The following is a 17,904-nucleotide window of genomic DNA, read 5'->3' as shown; positions in this document are numbered from 1 at the left end:
TGAAAGATGAGTGCACCTTATCGTAATTTTCCAAGTCTGGGACCAAATGTTTATATATCGTGATCTTCGTAAACCTCTCCTCTCATCCTCTCATCCTCTCATTTTTTGAAGGATGAGTGCACCTTATCGTAATTTTCCAAGTCCGGGACCAAATGTTTATATATCGTGACCTTCGTAAACCTCTCCTCTCATCCTCTCATCCTCTTATTCTCTCATTCTCTCATCCTCTCATCCTCTCATCCTCTCATTTTCTCATTTTCTCATCCTCTCTACTTTTAGAATATTGTCGTCAACATTAGAGATGAAGTTGGAGTGCTGGAATCAACGGGACCAAATGTTTATATATCGTGCCCTTCGTAAACCTCTCTCTTGGGGGAACGATGTGGCATATACACACGCACGCGCTCTCATCCTCTCATACTCTCATCTTCTCATCCTCTCATCTTTTGAAAGATGAGTGCACCTTATCGTAATTTTCCAAGTCCGGGACCAAATGTTTATATATCGTGACCTACGTAAACCTCTCCTCTCATCCTCTCATCCTCTCATTTTTGAAAGATGAGTGCATCTTATCGTAATTTTCCAAGTCCGGGACCAAATGTTTATATATCGTGACCTTCGTAAACCTCTCTCTCGGGGAGGGAACGATGTACCACCCACACACACACACACACACACACACGCGCGCGCGCGCGCGCGTATGTATTGTGACGCAAACAAACAAACAAAATAATAATTGTTGTTTTTTAGGATACTTGGCCCCTATAACCTCGCCAGGGTGCGTGGTGCCCAGCCAAAAAAGTAAAGGTTTTCTAACGGCTGCGGTTATAGATTACCGCACCTCTGTAGAGTTTCACGTGTTTGTTTTTTTTTTCTCTCAAACTTCCATGAAACTCTACAGAGGACCTCCGTAATGCATGCAACGTGTACTAACGACTCTAGTGTTATTTGATGTTGTGATAATTTTGGATATAGAGTTTTATTGTGAGATATAGATAAAAATAATTATGCTTATTATAATATTTTCTTGATGAAGATGGAGAATATGTGAGTGTTACAAATAAAGTTGCATGCTTTTTTTTTCTAGTGTGTGTATGTGTTTTTGATGTTTCGACAGCATCTGAAACGATAAAAAGAAAGAATTTTATTGTTAATTTTCACGTGTAAAAACAACAAATTTTTTTGTGCAAATTTTCTGATTGTCTCTCGTGCTATAGTGCAAAAAAAAAGATATTGTAACTGATAACTGATGAAATTGACATTGTAACTGATCTGAACTAGTGAAATTCGTATTGTGCCATTGTAACTGATTGTGCTAGTACAAAAAATTTCTTATTGTGCAAGAAAATAGATGTTAAAAACTTGTTAAAACTGCTCTGTGACCCTCTCGTTCTTCACGTCGTAGGCGAAGGACTTATCTGCAATCAGGATGACACTGCATAGGGTATCCTCGGGCAAGGCTTCGTGGAACTCGCAGACGACCTTGATGTTGGTTCGATCGTTGACCACCACCTGCTTTCTCTTAGATGTGTTGATGACGGTCATGGGTCTCCGTGCTTTGAACTCGCTGGGCGTGTAGTACATGTCCACGCTTCCCTCGGTCACGCGCTTGTAAGCCGAAAACGCTTCGTAAAGTTTGAGATAATCGTTTTTGGTCACGTCGAGGTTGTAATTCTCGCGCGGGAACACTTCGTTCCTACCGTTCTTCAGATAAACGTTCTTGATCTTGCAGTCGTCGAACTTGCTGGAATCTTTCTCCTGGTTGTTATCGCGCCCGGTCTGAAAAAGCACTACGACGAAATCTGGCATGTCGAACTGTATGTTGTTGAACTGCGTCGTCACGTCGAATTCCATGTGACTTCCCGACGCCATCTTCTGCACGCACTGGTAACCGTGAAAGTGAATCGGCACCTGCGGATTTTTCAAGATCTCCGCTTTGTACTTGAGGGCGTAGTTTGTTTCGTATTCCACCACCGGCATTCTCAATTCCATGCTCCGGATGACGCATTTCGCTGCTTCGGGTAAAGTGTTGGCTATCGGTGTGGTGCCGTCCGGACCCAAAGTAGCGTATCGCATCAGTGCGTCGTTGTCGTTGGCCGCTCTTCGAAACGTGACTCTCAGTCCTCCCTTCCACATGATCTCCTTGTAATCGGAGAAGAAACCAGGCAGCAGACGCATGGGAAAGAGCACCGTGTGACTCCTCGTCGATATTTTGGTCCCGGCTTCGAATCCCCCGGCCTGGTAGTACGCTGCGTCCGTTTTGGATAATTTCAACGTTCCCACTGCCGTCGACGTGATGCCTGGATAATCTATTCTGTCGATGACGGTGTTGTGTTTCTTCACCTCCACCTGCGAGAACAGGTGAGGCACGAAGTTGTCCACGAGTATCAAATTTGCTGCTGCGGGAAACGCGTCTCCGCTTTCTTTCTTCACCACGTCGAATTGAAGGTAGAGGTCCGCTCTGTGAGGATGAATGAACCCGTCGCCTACGTCCAGGACGTATTCGATCTCCCTGTTCGCTTCGTTCAGATTGGCGAACGTGCGACGGCTGGGAGGGAAAGATTGCAATTCGTAACTTTCGATTTGCTCCATTTCACTATGTGTGTTATTTATTATACGTTGATCTCCACGATGGCCGTCGTAGTGGCACCTGCGAAATCCACCACGTCTCCTTTCTCGTTCGTCACCACCAACTCTATGTCGTCTATGCGGTTGCGACGTACTGGAAAATAGATCGGCGAAGAGGGCGTGTAGATGATCGGTTCCATGAACTCGGAACTTGGATTGAAAGTGGCTATGATTCCCGTCTGCTTGTGACTTCCTAATAATCCGTCCGAAGATTTCGTGATCATACCTTCGGCTACGTTGCAGTGTACGTTCAGAGTCTCTATGGCCAAGAATTTAGGAATGTTGGTTGCCGTGTGCTTGATGCCAGCTTCGAGTTTGGTGTCGTTCTCGAAACCTAAAAGTTCTCCCATGGTGCCCAGGTCCACGGTCTCCGTCGCGGATAGGATTTCCACTCTGTGCGTGACCGAATTTTGAGAAAGGTACGTGCCTTTGGGTAACTAAGCTTGCAAAGTGGAAAGATTGTATTGTCCTGGCGTGACGACGATGTGTTCGCTTCCGACGCTAATTTTGTTGTTGTGCTGCGTGACGTTAGGTATGAGGTACATGCTGTAGAATGCACGCAGAGCCACGGATTTAGGATAGACGATGTCGTCGTGCAGCGTGAGTTTCAAGATTGAAGATTCGCTCGTGAGATGGAACACGCCCTTCCTAGTGATGCTGTTTGAGGTTCCACAATGCTTTCTGGAAATCCTCGATCGTAGGGTTATTTATTTTAGAGAGAAACGCGAGTACGGAGAGGCAGAGATGACCGCAGTTCACGTCTCCGAAATTTTGAATGCGTTCGTCGTTGTAGTATATAGAGGTTTTGTTCGTTTTCAGATAATGAATTAAATTTGTAGGTGGAACACCTCCGAAAGAATCGAAAACGAATGCTTTATCATTGTCGTTTTTGTGGTAACATATCCAATGCGTGCCTGGATTTTCTTGACCGTCCAAGTTGACTACTCCGCATTCTCTTCTTTTAACGCTTGAAGGTAACGAGTCGGACATGAAGTATTTGATTTGTAACGGTTCGATCAGAGATTCAATGTCTCGGTTGGTGAGTGCTGTTGTTTCTTTTTTTTAAACTTTCTCATCATGCCCTTCCCCCCTTTCTTCTCCATGGCCAGGTTGTGACGTTTCTGTTCTTCCAATTCCGCTTTGTTCTTCTTCGAGTCGATGACGGTTTACGCGATGGCGGCACTTCCGCCAGCCAAACTTCCAACGGCCCCCAATGCTGCTAGGATGGCCGGGATGCTGAATATGAAACCTCCGATCTTTTGCTGTTTCCGCGAACGCTGCAAGCGTCTCAATTGAGGTGTGCTGAGAAGCAATTTCATTCCGTGTCCTTTCGACAAGCAAGAACGTTTCTTCTCGCGTTGTTTCTTGGTGAGTAACCCATCGAGGGCACCTAGATTTTTCAGATTGGAGTATGGTATCTGGTACACGACACCCTAGGGCTTCATGTTGATGCTCTATGTGTTATTTTCACGGTATGTTATTTATATATAAATGTTCTGAGATTTTTTCTCGTGTAGTTTTTTTACGGTATGTTATTTATATATAAATATTCTGAGATTTTTTTTTCACGGCCCCGCAGTCGCTACACAAATTCTATTACGTGCTTCGTTTTCTTGCCAAGAAGTTCCTTTGTCCCCTTGTACACGATTCGAGTTTTGTTCTCGATTAAAATAGATAGCTTCTCGTCGGATAACATGTTAGCGTATCGATCTGGTAAAAATAGACTGTATTGTGCGTTGAGCAACAGGCGTACCTTGGGACCATACTGGGTAGAAACGATTGAACCGGAAGTTATCGTGCAAGGTTTGTCGACTTCCAATTCCCGAATTTTTACATACTCGACTGACAAATTTAGCATTTGTTTTAATGCTTGGAGGTCACTCATTTTTTCAGTTGTCATATCGAAGAAGAGAAATTTTCAGTGTGTGTGTTAGAGAAATTTAATTTTTTTTCACGATGTGTGTTATTTATATATACCGAAGATTATTTTTTTCTTGATGTGTGTTATTTATATATATTTTTTTTCACGATTTGTATCGAAGATTTTTTTAACAGAGGAAGAAAGTTCGTGCTTCGGAGAATGCGATGATGTGCGTGATGATTTCTTCAGTTTCCTGTTTGGACTTACGCCAATCATCAGTATACCGTCTTCTTCCCTGCCTCGCCTCGTGCAGTTCATCCAACCTCTCGTTCAATTTCTCCCCCGCGGCCGACAGAAGAGTGTCGAGATCACCGCACCTCATTCCACTGATCTCCCGAAGATGGTCCTTGAGAACTATTTCGCATCCCATGCGAAATGCCGGCGTCGTTCTAGCTATGATCACAAGTTTATTAACATCTCCGTTAACTACCTTTTTGAATATTTTAGATAGTAGTTCGTGCGGCAAATCAGTTATGCAAGCCATGTTGTTTTTTTTACTGTATGTTATTTATATACCCCACCCCAATTTTTGTTTTGTGTTCATGGCGATGGTGGTACCCAGTGCGGCGACCCGTTCACCCAACGATGCGTCTCTGCTCACGAATCTTTCGAAAGCTGCGTGCTCTAACTTTCTGTCTGCTTCGTGACGTGCATCCAGATCCGTCTGCGTGGTGTTGTAGGCGATGTCGTGATTTTTGCATGCGGCGTCCAACAGATTCACACCCTTGTCTCCTCTCTCCAATCTTTTCTCGAGTTTGGTACCCGGTCCGCAGTACTGGTAGCCAGGTAGATGCATCTCGAAAGGTAACTTGTTGATGATGTCGTTCACAAGCCCTTTTCCTTCGGCCACGTTCCAAAATTTCGGAGGCAGCGTGTTGATGATTTTGATGAGGTAACCTATGCCCTTGTCGTCGTTCACGATGAAGTTGGAAAGTTTCGTGCTGATCATGTCCACGATGCCAACCTTCTCGTTGTAGAAATTACGGTTGCCTGCATTCTCTTCGCCGGCTATCACCAACAATCGGTCCACGAGTTTCCTAACATCCTCCACCCAAACAAATTCTTTGGGTAGCGTGTTGTAGCGTTTGACGCCGCTGCCTGTTTTGACCTGGTTCCAAATCGGTTTGATGAGATTCCTGTACTTCTCGCCGCTGCTCGATTTCACCCTATTCTGCGAGGCGTCGTTGTTCTGGTACAAGGCATCCGTCATGATCAAAATTTCCTTGTAACTTTGGTAATCTTCGTCGGTGTAATCTTTCGGCTGCTTTTTGGCAACGAGTTCCCACAGTCCCACCGTACCCGGATACCTGTTCCAACTATCCTTGTCGCCTAAATTGACTTTAATGTCGTTGCCTTCGAAGGTCACCTTCGATTTCCCAATCTTCCACACCACACCGCCGCCTTCGCTGGTTTCCATGCTGGGATACAATCCGAACACTTCATCCTTGTCGAATTTCCCCGTGCTCAGGTAGTCTCGTGCCAAAGGTCCCAACTCGATTTTATCCGAAGACGACGACGTGCTACCAATAGCTCGACGTCGTGCCGGTGCATCCTTCAGTTCGAACGGTGTCGAAGGAATGCTCGAAATGGGCGTGGGTACGGCGTAACTTTTAGCTGCGAGCGGCACGAGTTCGTTGATCAAATTTTTATTTTGTTCCGTGACACTTTTAATTTCTTTACCTAGACCGCTGATGGCATCGATCACAGGTTGATCCTGACGTTTCTTTTCTTCGTAGAATCCGCGATTCTCGGATTTCCAACCTTTGAAGCGTTTCGCGAGGTAATCGCGAAGCTTGAGATTTTCGTCTTCGATTTTTCGTTTCGTCATGACGTTATTTATACACGTCGTTTCTCACAACCTTGCAACGTTTAGAAAGTCGTTGATTTTGTTTCTGTATTTTCCGTCGTTGGGTTTCCTCGTCATGTCGATCGTAGCGAATCCGAAATCGTCACCGTTCCAGCAAGTAGAGCAGCAGCGTTCCGAAAATTGATTGTAGTTCATGTCTCCGCCTACGTAGTCATCGTACGCGTGCTTGAGGTTGGTGTGATCTTGACGAAACAAACATATGAAATTAGCGTTGTCGCGTACTAACTGTTTTGGAATTTTGGAAAACGTTTGAGCTAGGTAGAAACAATCCATTCCTTTGTGACGACCTTGCGTGAAAAAGTTGCGAATTTCATTTTGATTTTCCAGGATGGCGTCGTCGAACACAACGACTGAATTTTCACGACAATCGTCGAGTGGTTTTATTTCCGAGGCGAACGTTGCAATGTCCAGACCATCGTACAGTTTCATCAGTTGCTGGTATTTGGATTGCTCTAAACTTTTCGAGAACACGTACAGGTGCCTATTCTTCCAATCTAACCAATTCGGTGCGAGGAGAAAATTGTCCACGAGCAGTGTCGTTTTTCCACACCCCGAAGGTCCTACGATCAGACAGCGGATGCTGTCGGGGAGCAATTCACCGTTTTTTTTCTTCGTTCCACTTTCCGAATTAGGTAAACGTTTCACAACATTCCACGTACTCATAGAATCACTTCGTTTGAATCGATCCAACTTGTTTCCGGAAGTCCCAGCCATTTCACCAAAAGTTTGTTGCCTCTCTTGCGCAAAACTTTTTCGATAAGGTACGTGTCGGGGTATTTAGTTTTAGAGAGTTCCTCCTCGTAGAAGCGCCCCAATAAAATTTCACCGCCACTGTCTTTTATTATATACGTGTGACGGTTCCCGGGTAGAACTCGAACCACGGTAAAAAGTTCAGTGCTCCAGTTTCGTGTGAAACCCCTGTCGAACGTTCGCTTCAATTTACTGACCCTCACCTGTTCTCCAATTTTGTATTTAGCTTTTTTTGTCGTGGGCGTGTACTTTGGACAGTAAACGCTAGAAATTAAACGTTGCTCGTCAGACTTGGTAACGTCAGCTGGCTTCATGCCTATCGTTCCGTGCCGTGTGTGATTATAGTTGTTAACAAGTTCCGGAAGAATGGTGACCCACTTGTAGCTTCCCTGAAGCGTGAAGCGTGACCACATGCGCGATTTCAGAGTGCGATTGAATCTTTCCACGATGCTGGCCTTGACGTCACTGAAGGTCGAATAATGTCGAATGCCATGTTTCCGAATAAACTTTTGGAATACGGCATTGTAAAATTCCTTCCCTTTGTCCGTGTGCAGAAACCGAGGTCGTCTGCCGCCGCTTTCGCGAAAAATTGTCTTGAATGCTTCCGTGACGCACGTTCCCGTTTTCGCCTTCAAAGGTAGAGCCCATGCGAATTTCGAAAATGTGTCTATGACGGTGAGGAGGTACTTGTTGCCCTTGTTCAATTTATGTACGTTTTTTAACTTGCCGCTACTCATTTCGACGAGGTCGCTTTCCCAGAAGTCGTCGATTCCCTTGGTTACCACAGCCAAACGTTTGTAGTTGCGGCGTGCAGGTTTATGCAATTCTTGGACAATGGCTTGCCTTGACATTCTTTTTAGAGATTACGTTTGAAGAGAAGCACCAGCGTGATGGGATTCAAAGAGGGTGGCACCTCGCTCGTGTATTGAACGATCAGCTTATCGCCGGCACTCACGTCGAAAACGGTAAGGTCTTCGTCTTCCTGTATTTCATATATGTTGCGCGTTTCGTTCCAACGCGCCAGAGGAATGTTTCCTGCTTTCTGGACACCACGATTCGATATCAAAGTCATGGTGGGAACACTAGCTTTTCTGCCGTGAGACCAGTACGAAAATTCGTTTACCTGAATCGTGCCATCGAGGAGAAACTTTTAGTACGGATGATAAGGATGCAGCATGTACAGTTTGTTACCTTCGACGAACGTGGAGATTCTCTGTTGATTGGGTACGCTGTTAATTTCGATGGCTTGCAGAGAATGGAGTTTAGCGAATTTAGTATCGATGCTAACGAGGTTGCTGTGAAGCTGACCCAGTGTGTTTTGTACGGGCACCAAATGCTCGACTATGGTATCCGTTACGGTAGAAAATGACGGTTTGATTTTCACTTCCACGTTCAACTGCTTGTAGCTTTCGTTGAGTTCTTGCAACTTGGCACCGAAAGAGGCCAGCGTCGATTCCTGCGTTGATTCCAGCACTCCAACTTGATCTCTGATGTTGACCACAATGTTCTGAAGGTTCTCGATTTGATTCAATTTCGAGCTCTTCTCTGTAAGATCATTCACGATGATTCGCATCTCTGTAAACTGCGTGTGAAGGTCGACGACGCTCTGCGAAGTGGGCAGCGTCGACACCAGCGAAGCAAGTTCGTCTCGAATCTGTTCCACGTTCGCCGTTTCCGTTTCCAGTCGTTTCAGCATACGTGATATGTTCCTTTTCAAAGCGTGTAATTCTTTGGAGGTGGGGAGATTGCCCACCCTACTCTCGAGATCGCTCAACGAACTTTTGATGTCACTCGAATCTGATAGTGCCGTCACCGCCGTTTTCAATTTTTCCAAATCTTCGCTCGAAGGCACGCTCGTCCGTAACTATTCCAAGTCACCCTACCCTGTATGTTGTCCAGTACGTGATGAAAATGAGTAAGATTGGATTCGACGTTCAAATTTTCCAAATATTGGATCTTCTGCTGAACCGTGCTTAACGTGTCCTGAATACTCGTCAACACACTTGCTTCAGCGTGAATATTTTTAATTTCTTCGTTGATCAACTCCAGAGACGCCTGAAGCGTAGCGATGGTGGTTTGAATGTGTTCAAAATCTTGATAAGCCTCCAGTTGAATTTTTATGTTCGCGACGCTTTTACCGATGACCTGCAGTTCGTCCGACGATGGTAGGTTCGTCATTGTATCTTCCAAAGTCTGCAACTTGGATTTGATTTCTTCCAACGTGCCGGTGAATTCTTCTTGTAATTTGGAAACAACAACCTGCAAGCGTTCTACATCAATATCATTCACGACGGTTTGAAGTTCAGAGAAATTATTTTCTATTGCGGAAGTTCGCTCTTCTATTTCGAGTTTCAATTTTTCCAAATCTTCATTTTTCGATTGAAATTGCTGTAATTTGGCCAAATCACTTTGAAGCGAATCCATGCTCAACTGTATATTTTGAATGTTGTCGTAAGAAGGTACGTCGACATAATTTTTTATCAGTGTTTTCAGTTCGGAATCGATTTTCAGAATGGGATCGAGACATTGCGTTTGGAGCGTAGCGATCTCAGACTCTAAACTTTTGTTTAAGGTCTCCTGCAAAGCGATCAAATCGGTCCTCAACTTCTTAACTCGAACGTCCAGCATGAGAATCTCTTCTGCATGGTCTACACGCTTAGTGTTGCCGAAAATGTCGTTAGGCATTTTGGTTAACGGTTATTTATAATAGGATAGACGATTCGTAATTCTACGAAGAGAGGAATAAGTTTGTCGTAATCTCCTAGGAGTTCCACGTAAAGATAATCTCCTGCAGACACATCGTACGACATGTTAGAAAGTACCTTGTCGTGCTTCATTCGAAAAATGTTCTTGCCGGTAGAAATTTTGATTTCGCCTGTGTTCTCCGGATTCACGGTGATTTGAAGTTTCCCGTCGATCGGAATTTCATAGAAATGTAAATTGTTATTAAAAACATAAAACATCTTGCCCACATCGTTATTTATTTCCGTCCATATACTATTAAGATGTACAATTAGTAGACCATTGAGTTTAGATAACACGGAAGGTAAGAGGTTATTGGAATTTGGTGATGCAGTGTCCATGTTGCCTTGTTTGCGAAAACCAAAGAGATTCATTGTCCTTGTTAGTTATTTAAAACATTGTGCTTTTTGCTATTCTTCAAAACATACGGAGGAAAAGAATGAAAGGGGGAGCCCTCAGGCGATGAAAAGTTGCAACCTGTTATTATGTTGTTAAGCTCGCTCAAACCGAGGCTCATTAAATTCAACTCTTATTTTTCATCGCCCGAGGGCTCCCTCTTTCATTCTTTTCCTCCGTCTGTTTTTGAAGAAGAATGGCAAAGACACAGCGGACTTCATGGCTATGGGGTTACGGTTAACACACGTCACATTTATCGCTTTTATTGTAGTGCCCCCACTCTCGCGTGTGGATTTGACAATCGAGAACACGTAACTTGTTGTCCGTTGCATCCAATGCGACCTTGCTTACGCGCGTCGTGTGCAAATCATGCAATTTACTTGCAATGCGATAATCGGTGCTGAGTTGCCTTTTACCATGAAAAAGGCATTCCTTGTAGTCTTGCATGCTAAATTTGCTGGTACTTATTTTTCCCACCCCCTTCGCTTTCTTGATCTCTTTTTCTTCTGCAATCTTTACACAGTACATTTTGGCACGAAGCCCCGCAAATTCCCTGCTGTAATTACCAGCCGCTTCATCTTTGAACTTTCCAATCGTCATTTTGTTTTCTGTCGAATGCAAGTGATGGCCTGATGGTAAGTTGCTAAAATCAAACAGATGCTTCATCTTAGTCAGATCATGTTCGAGGCTTGGTGTTTGGATTAGAAAAATGAAGCTATCCGTATCAATATAGCATATTTGGATGTTATCTCCATAAAAGGGTTTAAACTGATCGTAGTACGATTGGTACATGTGCAATTTTGATAGTTCAAGGACAGTGGCACCTATGGCAATCGGCTTGTTGAGCATCACTTGCTTCTTGTTCCTCTCAACAAATACTAGATTCTCGTCGAAAATAGTGAAGTTTTTGAAGTAGGGTGACGCGACGATCTTCTCAAATTTCTTTTCGTCCGTGACCAACGTTGCGTCGATGTAATTACGCACGTTCTCCATCGTCTTGCCGTAGATGGCGTTATTGAACAGTTTGTACAGATCCTTGTCTGCAGGCGATGTCGATTGCGCTCTGCGGCGCGTGTTCTCGGCTATGTACGGTTCGAGCCACTTGCTCTGTCGGAACTTCAATCCTCTATGAACTTTCTTCAACTGCAAGCCGTGACTTATGTAAAATTGGAGGAGTCGGTAGTGCAGAACGTAATTCCGCTTGTTCTCCATGCTTAGTATGAGTTTTGGCTCCGATCCTCCAGGTGGCTTCTCCTTGGTGGGGGCCAGGGCCAATCCGTGATGTTTCTCGTGAAGCGTTTCGGGATAATCGAGATCCACTTCCAAGAAACAGCCCCATTCATTATCTTCGCTCCAGTTGAGAAAATCTTCGCAGGAGAGTTCCTCTTCGGTCATCCACCCGTAGTCGCTGATGGGAAGACACTGGGACATGGAGTGGCCGTACAGGTTGTTGACATCCCAGTAGACAATATAGGTGTTGGGCTTCGATGCATCGTAACCAGGCGTATGAGGATTGTTTGCTTGAGCATGGCGTCGGGGACATTGGACGATGCCACCCCGTATCGCACTCTCCATGAAAGCATACTGTTCCTTCTCTGCGATGAGGCCCAGTTCCACGTTGGTGTATTTCATCATCGATTCCCAAGTCAATCCCGGCGTGGTGAAGAAATACGCAGGATCCAACTTGTATATCGCGATGCATCTCTTACGAAACGATTCGAAAATATCCATCAGAAGTGTCACGTCCAATTTCAGATAAAGATCGTGATAATCGCGAAAAGTTTGGCAATTGAATGCCGTCCACACACTACGAGCGTGTTCGTAGTCCTCTTCGGAACAGACGTCCTCCGTGAGAGAAGAATAAAATACCTCCCGGGGTGGAAGTTCCGTCTCGTCAAATTTGTCGAAATTGTTGACGTACTCGTAGGGGTAGACACCCTTGCGACGCAACAGATTCAAATTCTCATCTCTCCCCGAAAAACATTTTTGCTTAGTGGCCACAAGATCTTCGTCGCCAAGTTGAGATGCAAGGCTTGCGAGGCTGGAGGACAGGAAATTGTAAGAGTCCAGGATTCGCACTTCCACGCTTCCTCCTTCTTGGAGAGGGATCCACACTCTCACCACAATATATTTCTCGCTCGTTCTCGGGATGATGCTGATTCGAGAAGTTATGTTGTGGAGCTCTTTGACGAAGAGATGTGTGTCGTACTTCTCCGTGTAGTGCAGAAACACGGCAACAAAATGCGACTCCTTAATTTTAAGATTGCACGAATTACAGATGGTGCTTAGAAATAATCCATTCTGGTGGTTATGGTGGACGACCTTGTAATTTTCGGCGGTGAAAGCCTGGTTACACTCCTCGCATCTTGTCGCCGCGTCATGTCTCTGTTGTTGTTCTGTTGTGAGAGCAGGTGGAGAAACATAAGAGCCTTTCAGGCTGGGTGCAAGTTCTCTCGCGCATTCCGCTATCTTCTCAACAAAATGTTTTGCCGCATCGGGTCCGCAATACAAGATGACATCATTCAATTTTTTTCCGTAGATGGAGAAACTGCAAGGCTCGTGGTGAAAAATTTGGGTCGTGCTTGAGGTAGAGGGATCAGGGTCGCAAAACGTCATGGGAACTTGGAAGCTTTCAAAGTCGGCATAAAGAACGACGGGATGGTGGAGAAGAGCCTGGTGTTTCTGAAATTTCATCTTGGTTCCGGGTTCCGGCATGACATCTTCGGGTTCTGCATTCACAGAGCCAAAACACTTGTGCTGTTCTCTCATCTTTTTACCTCCGCGAAAAATTCTCAAACACCGATCGCAAATTTCGATCTTATCGTGATGCTTGCTGATCTGTCTTCCTACTAATCCTGAGAAATTCCGTATCAAACTGTAACGGCCATCTACAAGCAAGAGTCGAATTACATTATTCTGGCTTCTCGCAGGTCTTAACACACGAATGTTGTCGCAATCGTCAACCCCAAACACAGAAATATTGATATCTTTTTCTTTTTCCTCTCTATAGTTTTTTTCAAATTGATTGATCTTATTCAGGGGCACAGGATAGGAAATTCCTCTCATCATATTCTCGTATATCCCCTCATATCCTCTGTAATTGGACAGGCGTTGGGGGTGATTATTAGCTGGGTGTAATGCGGCGATGACAGACCATAGGAAACTCTTCTGATCATTACTTTGTATGTTCAACACTGCATTTTGCTTTTTTTGTTTTTTTGTTTTTTTTTGAGTGCTGCGTAATGGTTTGAAATTGCAGACTCGAAGTTCTAACATGTGGTTGTGACCGCAAAGACTCCATCCACTTCCTCTACCTTCAAACTCTTCTTGTTTTTGTGTCAAGTGCTCAAATAGCCGTGTCACTATCTCGTCAAGATCCTCGTTATTGTCATCGTGTAAGCCTTCACACCCTACGTAAAAGCTAAAAGTGCTTGACTCGGACGAGACAACTTTCTCATACAGCAGGGTCAAGACGAGATGAATTTTAATTGCAACATTGAGGAGGCAATCACGTAATTTATCGACTACCTGAGATTTCGCATTGTTGAGGAAGGTGCTTGAGTCACATTTTTCATCCCTTCCAGATTTATACGTTATGATGCGTGCACTTTTATTCAAAGCACCAACTTCATGCCCATCAGTGCGAGATTTCTTTGCCGGCGAGACTACGTCATCATGATCCGGTAAACGACATTTTTTCAAATGCCTAGCAATATTAGGTTTAGAAATCAACTTTCCACAGTTGCAACATGCCACTTTCTCGCCAAGACCGGAGGGACCTGGTTGCGGTTCCATTTTTTCTCTCTGTTATTTATATATATATATACAGAGAAATTTTTTTGGGGGGGTTGTGGTGATGGTAGTGGAAAGCGCACTGAAACAGAAGGAAAAAAAGTTGAAAAATGCTAGATATTTTTTCCTTCCACATATATATTAGACGCGAACAGTATGTATGTATGTATGTGTGTGTGCACTGTTGTAGGAGGTTAAAAATATGGGACATGTAAGTGTGTGTCAATTTTTTATGGCTCCTCTGAATATGTGTATGTCAGACGCAAAACAAAAATATTAATATATCATGAAAATAAAAACTTACCTTTCAAGAGAGGTGGAGAGAGACTTCAAAATAAAAACTTGTAGCTCACTAAAACTTCCACGATGATATATATATATACTGCCAGACAAACAATTAAGAATACTGAACTGCCACGATTGACGTTCACCTTTCAAGAGAGATAGAGAGACTTCAAAATAAAACTTGTAGCTCACTAAAACTTCCACGATGATATATATGTATACTGCCAGATAAACAAATTAAAAAATACTGAACTGCCACGATTGACGTTCACTATGATAATAATGTACAAAGAAGAAACTAGTACGTTACATAGGAACTCCTCTCCTTTTCTCTCCTTCTCTCCTTCCTACTCCACGCGACTCTCTTTGGTGAAAACACAATAAGCAAATAAAACCCTTGTTGACTGATTCATTCATGCTATATTTTTTTCAACAAAAACTTTTGTGATATGCACAATATCCTGTGGGGGACAAATAACAATAAACGGGACGTTGATAGTTCCACCCATGTATGTATTGTCGATCATTTCCCCTCGGCCTCTATTCCACGCCCCGTCAGGGTGTGGTGTGTGAAACAAACGATTCCCAGTGTAAAACTCAAAAAGCGGAAGATGCTGCTGTGTTTGCTTCCACCACATCCCCCTCTGATTCTATTGTTATCGGGGATGTGATGGATTCTTCATTCAGAACCGTGGGAAAGCTGAAAAAAAATAGAATCTCTTCGGGCGAAAGAGGATGCAAGGTGAATGGGTTCGGGGAGGGGTTGCTGTGGATAGTTTGGTTCGTGATGAAAATGTTACATTGAGCGACGAAACACAATTTCTCCACAGGGACAGGAAAAATTCTACCGGGCGTCGCTATCCACGCAAACATTAGAAATTGCCTGAATGCCTTGGGGGGCTTGGCATAGGATTATCGATTTTCGTTTTTAGAGAATAATCTATGTAAGATTCTAGCATCGAGAATAAACAACATTGATTAAATTTTTTGACAACATTCGCAGTACAAATCTAAACTCGTGATGATTTCGCCGTTACCATGTATCCCTGGTGAGGTTATATAGGGGCCAGGTATCCTAAAAAACAACAATTATTATTTTGTTTGTTTGTTTGTGTTACAATACGGAAATAATAAGAGGCATACGCGCGCGCGCGCGCGTGTGTGTGTGTGTGTGTGTGTGTGTGTGTGTGTATGGTACATCGTTCCCTCCCCGAGAGAAGAGGTTTACGAAGATCACGATATATATAAACATTTGGCCCCGTTGATTCCAGCACTCCAACTTCATCTCTAATGTTGACGACAATATTCTAAAGGTAGAGAGAATGAGAGATTGAGAGATTGAGAGATTGAGAGATTGAGAGAATAAGAGGATAAGAGAAGAGGTTTACGTAGGTCACAATATATAAACATTTGGTCCCAAACTTGGAAAATTACGATAAAGTGCACTCATCTTTCAAAAAATAAGAGAATGAGAGAATGAGAGAATGAGAGGAGAGGTTTACGTAGGTCACGATATATAAACATTTGGTCCCAGACTTGGAAAATTACGATAAGGTGCACTCATCTTTCAAAAAATAAGAAAATAAGAGAATAAAAAAATGAGAGAATAAAAAAAAGATGAGAGGATGAGAGGAGAATAAAAAGAGAATGAGAGAACAATGAGAAAGATGAGAAAGATGAGAAGGATGAGAGAATGAGAGCTCATCTTTCACTCATCACTGCCTTTTTGCGCCCGTGAAACATCGTCAGCGCACTAAATGAGGCGCGGAACGGGGAGAGAAAGTGAGTTTTTCAACTTTTTGTGGTCGTTTGGTCAAAAAATCAAAGTTGGCCTCAGAAGTACAAATACTATCTACTCCCCGGAAGCCCCAAGGGACGAGACGCCACTGGTAGATAGCTGACTCGGCCCGGACGAGTGAAGCCACATAGGAGGTCTTCGTGTATGACAAGAACCAGTTGGCTGTATGCGCGGTAGCCGTAATTATGGTTATTTCTTGCAGCGCATATAACTGAATAACCCTGGAAGAGCCAGTATCGAATGTTTCCTTTCATAGATATGTATTTATTAATTGTGTACCTACATTTCTACTGTGAAATACGTAACTATTTTATGTATATGTTACTAGAAATGTGAGAATGTGTGAAAGGAAGCCAGTTCGTGTTTCGCTCTGCGTATTTTTAAAATGTTATATTATTTGTGAGACCAGCATAAGCGCTGACTTAGGAGGGTGAGGCACGTTCTTCCCCCCTCTCAATTCCTCAAGAAGTATATATAAAAAATATTGTCAATCTTGCTTCCCACCCCCCTTTCCCAAATATTTACATGAAGTTGCGGTCTCTGGGGACAAACCACGTATATGTTATTAATATTTCCCAACACACTTCGCTTGAGATCGAGGTTTTTGTGTGTAGCCTCAACACATTTTGAAAACATCCGGAATTATCTGTTAACTTCTTTTAAAAAAAGGTAAAAAAGACAAGCATTTCTCTTTAAATCATGGCATGGAATTTTTTCATGGCGACATATTTCTTTCATAACTGCTACGCAGTTTGATAGCACCTGGATTAGTCGGTTAACTTATCAAACAAAATGCAACTTAGGTAATTATTTCTCTTTTAAGATGAATAAATGTGGTAAAGCTTTTCATAGTTGCTGCGCAGTTTGAAAACCTCCTGGAATTTTCTGTTAAAACTTATTTTAAAAAGGCAAGGGAGGTGTTCTTCTTTGGAAAATGTCAAATAAACATGTATTTTGTGCAATTTCAAAGAATTTTAGATGCGCAAAACCCGTTAACATTACAAACCTTTCTATTACTATTTATTAATAAATTAAACGAACTGAATGGTATATTTTATGTTCAGGCACGTATCCAGAAATAGATTTAAGAAGTTGAGGGTCTGAACAAGGTTGAGTTTGTGTTTTAAGTCCACGAAGGCTAATTGGGAGTGGACCTACAGTATAAAGTACGATCCGAACCACTATGTGCCTCCTCCGGGTATCGAACCCGGGGCCCTTTGATTACAAGGCAACGACGCTACCATTGCGCCATCGGGGAGGCTCTAGTCTGAACCAAGTGATTCAGAAATAATAATAATAATAATAATAATATATTAAATTATACGTTAATATTTTGTATAGGTTTACTCATAATTATGTGTAAATATATTAATATTGTGTTGTTATTATTACATGAATAGATAAAAAGAATAGATTTAAGAATAGAGATGTAACAGCTTGTATGTAATATCTAGCCAGCGCATAATTACGATCAACAAAACTTATGTAATAGCAACTTTTCTGGCAAGCAACAATAAAAAAATGGAATATTTTTCTAAAAAAAAGATACAGAATGGAATATCCTTGAAAGCAAAATAAACCTATGTTAGATCCAATTAACGAAATGTAAAGTTCGTGAATATATGCACATTATTATAAATAGTATTGTGCATAAATCTTCTTTGGTACTGCCATACAAAGCAACATAATCCTTGCCTTCCAGTAAGTTCGGTGGAAATAAAATAA

The 17,904-nt window shown here is 43.0% G+C and overlaps 1 protein-coding gene across 1 annotated transcript in view; it reads right to left on the bottom strand.

The window, feature by feature from the left end:
• LOC145994478 (uncharacterized) overlaps positions 1-17,904 on the bottom strand; it is a 30,426-nt gene that overhangs the window by 7,054 nt on the left and 5,468 nt on the right. The window lies entirely within an intron of this gene.

The sequence above is a fragment of the Lepisma saccharinum genome, chromosome 10 (genome assembly GCF_977018435.1).
Source record: "Lepisma saccharinum chromosome 10, izLepSacc3.1, whole genome shotgun sequence".
In the NCBI taxonomy this organism is placed as follows: Eukaryota; Metazoa; Arthropoda; class Insecta; order Zygentoma; family Lepismatidae; genus Lepisma; species Lepisma saccharinum.
Note: the sequence above shows the minus strand (reverse complement) of the source record. Positions and strands in the feature narration are given on the sequence as shown.